Below are 4,867 nucleotides of genomic sequence, written 5' to 3'. Positions count from 1 at the left end.
ATTCCAGAATCAAAATACAAAATAGAAATTGAAGGAGTCCTGGAAAATAATTTTCACAAGGTGAATTCTAATTAAGGTCTCATTTGTAATATATATATGGTATGGAGTTGCATCAAATTTATAAGGTCACAAGTAATTCCCCAGTTGACAAATGATCAAAGGATATATACAGACAGTTTTCAAATGAAGACATTAAAGCTATATATAATCATATGAAAAGAAGTTACAAATCATTATTGATTACCAGAAATGCCAATTAAAATAACAATGAGGTATCATCTCACATTTATCTGATTGACCAAGATGGGAAAAAGGGAAAATAATCAATGTTAGACAGTTTGTTAAAGATAGTTGTTAGAGATCAATGTTAGGGAGGATTGGGACATTGATGCATCGATGGTGGAGTTGTGAATGGATGCAACCTTTCTGGATAGCAGAACTATGTCAAAAGAGCAATAAAACTGATCATACACTTTGACCCAGCAATTCCAATTCTAGGTCTATATCCAGAAGAAATTATAAAAAAGAGGAAAAGTACTACATGTTCCAAAATATTCATAGCAGCTCTTTTTGAGAAAGTGGTAAAGAATTGGAAATTGAGGGGATACCCATCAATTGGAGAATGGCTAAACAAGTTATAGTACATGAATACTATGGAATGCTATTATTCTTTAAGAAACAATAAATGGTTGGAACCTAGAGAAGCATGGAATGACTTATAGGATCGGATGCTGAGCAAAGTGGGTAGAACCAAGAACACAATGTACAAATTCACAACAACATTTTGAGATAAGAAACCTTGATGGAAATAGCTCCTCTCAGCAGTTCAGAGAGTTGGGAGCTAGGATAACCCTATTGGACTGGCTATGGACTATGTTATCCCCATTCAGTGGAAGAAAATGAAATTAAAACAAAACAAAACACATGCAAAAAAACCCCTTCAGAATCTGATGACCATTTTAGAAAAATTATCTCTTATGTATCCCTTTTCCTGAATTCTAATTCCTCACCCAGAACATTACTAATCTGTAAATATGCTTACTAAAATATGTAAGTACAATGCTAACCTGACTGTTCACCACTGAGGGAAGGTAGGTGGGAAGAGAGACTGGAAAGAAATTTTGTAACTTAAAAATCTATTTGTGCATATGTTGAAAAGAAAAAAAGAAAAACAGAAATTGAAAGAATCCAATTAGCACTTACTAAAGAGAATCCCAAATGTAAATTCCAGGAATATACTAGCAAAATTCCAGAGTTCACAGTTCAAGAGAAAATATTGCAAAGCTTTCAGAAAGAAAGAATTCAAGTAACATGGAGCCACAGTCAGGATAGCACAAAATTTAGTAGTTTCTGAATAGAGCTTTGATTACAATCAAAAATAAACTAGATAACAAAAATGAACCTACTCTTTCAAGGGAAAAGAAGTATATTCATTTTAATAGGGCACTTTCAAATTCCTGATGAAAAGATCAGAACTGAACAGAGAATTTCATCTTCAAATACAAGGCTCAAGAGTAGCACAAAAATTGACCCTATATAAAACTCTGAAGAACTAGTTGCATATAGTCAGAAGACTACCAGTGGACAGTACTTGCTTGGAGCTGGATTTTAGATTCCTTGGCAGAACAAGCAATTGCAGTGTACAAGGAGCTTCTGTGCTTTTTCCAGGGTAGAGGTTCTTGAATTTTTCTATGTCATAGATCTTTTTGATAGTCTAATTAAACCCATGGATACTTTAGAACAATGCTTTTAACATATTAAAATAAATAAACATTAAAACAATAAATGAAATAAAATAATAAATGATATTTATCTAAAGTCATCACAGAGTATTGTTTGTAATATGGATAAGCTAAAAGGTTTTCATGTGGCATGATGGTATACTTAGAGAATCCTAAGGAATTACTTGAAATACTCAACTTTACCAAAGTTGCACTACAGAAAAACCCCACATAATTTATTACCTTTCTATGTATTTCCAACTAAGCTTAACAAGAAGGAATAGAAATGCATATTTAAATACACTGCAGACAATTAAAAATACTTGGATGTCTACCTCTCAATACAAGTCCAGGAACTATATGAATACAAGTACAAAACACTTTCACACAAATATAATCAAACCTAAAAAAATGGAAAAAAAAGTAGTTGATCACAGGTAAGAAAAGTCAATATAATAAAAATGACAATTCTATCTAAATAAATCTATTTATTCAGCATTGTACTATTCAAACTACCAGAACTGAGAAAGCTAGGAAAAACCAAAATTTAACTGGAAAAAAAATAATGATATTAATGAAATCAGTGGAAGAAAAATGTGAAAGAAAGTGACCTAGTTTTACCAGAACTAAAACTGAATTATAAAGTGTTAATTATCAAAACAATCTGCTACTGGCTAAGAACTAGAGTGATGGATCAGTGAAATAGTTTAGGTATGCTTTAGTTTGTAATAAATGGCTCACTATTTAACAAAAACTGCTAGGGAAACTGGAAACAAGTATAGAGGAAACTAGGTATAGACTAACATTTTAACACCATATATCAAGCTAAGATTAAAAGGGTTATATTATTTATACTTAAAGGTTGATAACATAAACAAATTGAGAGTGCATAGAATAGTTTACTTTTTAGATCTATGAATAAGGGAAGAATTGAGGAGAAAAGAAAATAAAGAAAACATTATAAAAGGTAAAATAGATAGCTTTGATTACATCAAATTAGTTTTTACACAATTAAAACCAATTCAATCAAAATCAAAAAGGAACTATAAGAACTTAAAAATTTTAACAAGTATATATAATAAAGACTACATTTCTCAAAAATATAGAAAATTGAGTCAATTTTATAAAATGCAAGTCATTCCCTATTTGATAAGAGATCAAAGGACATGAACATGCAGTTTTCATATAAAGAATTGAAAGTATTCTATAGGCAGTTCTCAACGAGATCCGTCATGCAGACTCAATGTGAGACTTTCCGGCCCAGACCCCCACCATGCATGAATGCATCTCAGTCCATATAGGACAGGCAGGTGTCCAGATGGGCAATGCCTGCTGGGAGCTGTACTGCCTGGAATATGGTATCCAGCCTGATGGGCAGATGCCCAGTGACAAGACTATTGGGGGAGATGACTCCTTCACCACCTTCTTTTGTAAAACTGGGGCTGGCAAGCATGTGCCTCAGGCTGTCTTTGTGGACCTGGAGCCCTCAGTGATCGATGAGATCTGAAATGGCCCCTACAGACAACTCTTCCACCCAGAGCAGCTGATCACTGGTAAAGAGGATGCTGCTAACAACTATGCTCGTGGCCACTACACAATTGGCAAGGAGATCATTGAGCCTGTGCTGGATCGAATCCACAAACTGTCTGACCAGTGTACAGGACTCCAAGGCTTTCTGGTATTCCATAGCTCTGGAGGTGGCACCGGCTCTGGATTTACCTCCCTGTTGATGGAATGACTCTCAGTCGAATATGGCAAGAAGTCAAAGCTAGAGTTCTCCATCTATCCAGCTCCCCAGGTTTCTACAGCTGTGGTAGAGCCCAAAAACTCCATCCTGACCACCCACACCACCCTCGAGCACTCCAATTGTGCCTTCATGGTGGACAATGAGTCCATCTATGATATCAGCTGCTGAAATCTGGATATTGAACATCCAATCTACACTAACCTCAACTGTCTCATTAGCCAAATTGTCTCCTCTATCACAGCTTCTGTTCATTTTGATGGTGCCCTCAATGTGGACCTCACAGAGTTCCACACCAACCTGGTACCCTATCCTCGAATCCATTTCCCCCTGGAAACCTATCCTCCTGTCATCTCTGCTGAGAAGGTCTACCATGAGCAGCTCTCAGTGTCTGAGATCACCAATGCCTACTTTGAGCCAGCCAACCAGATGGTGAAGTGCGACCCTCGCCACGGCAAACACATGGCCTGCTGCCTCCTGTACCATTGTGATGTGGTGCCCAAAGATGTCAATGCTGCCATTGCAGCCATGAAGACCAAACCCAGTTTGTGGACTAGTACCCTACTGGCTTCAAGGTTGGCATCAACTACCAGCCACCCACTGTGATCCCTGGTGGAGATCTGGCCAAGGTACAGAGAGCAGTGTGTATGCTGATCAACACAACAGCCATTGTAGAAGCCTGGGCTTGCCTGGACCACAAGTTTGACCTGATGTATACCAAGATAGCATTCATTCACTGGTATGTAGGTGAGGGCATGGAGGAGGGAGAGTTCTCTGAGGCTTGGGAGGACATGGCAGCCCTGGAGAAAGATTATGAGGAGGTGGGCATCGACTCCTATGAGAATGAGGAAGAGGGGGAAGAGTAGAGTGGCCACCGGAATCCATTTTACTGTTTGTTGCAAAATCCTTTTGAAATAAACAGAGTCTCTGTGTTTTGAAACTAAAAAAAAAAGTATTCTATAGTCATAAGAAATAAAATGTTCTTTGTCACTATTGATTAGAGAAATGCAAATTAAAATGGCTCTGTGATACCATATCACACCTATCAGATTAGTTGACATGATGAAAAAGGAAAAAGGAAGAAATGTGAAAAAACTGGGACATTAATGCATTCTTGGTGGAAGTGTGAACTGTACCAATCATTCTGGAGAAAAATTTGGAACTATATCTAAAAGGCTATAAAATTGGATATACTCTTTGATCCAGCTATACCACTTCTAGATCTATATTCCAGAGACATAAGAAAAAATGCAAAAAAATGCATCTGAACAAATATATTTATTACAACTCTTTAAATGACTAAGAATTGGGCAGCAAAAGGAAGCCCATTAGTTAGGGAAATAGCTAAATAATCTGTGGTATAGGATTGGGGTAGAATATTATTATGCTATAAAAATGATAA

General features: G+C 36.6%; 1 pseudogene; it reads left to right on the top strand.

Annotated features, from left to right (window-relative positions):
• The first annotated feature begins 2,994 nt into the window (after window positions 1-2,994).
• On the top strand, window positions 2,995-4,331 carry LOC141499920 (tubulin alpha-4A chain pseudogene; annotated as a pseudogene).
• Window positions 4,332-4,867: the final 536 nt, after the last annotated feature.

This window comes from Macrotis lagotis, chromosome X, assembly GCF_037893015.1.
Source record: "Macrotis lagotis isolate mMagLag1 chromosome X, bilby.v1.9.chrom.fasta, whole genome shotgun sequence".
In the NCBI taxonomy this organism is placed as follows: Eukaryota; Metazoa; Chordata; class Mammalia; order Peramelemorphia; family Peramelidae; genus Macrotis; species Macrotis lagotis.
Note: the sequence above shows the minus strand (reverse complement) of the source record. Positions and strands in the feature narration are given on the sequence as shown.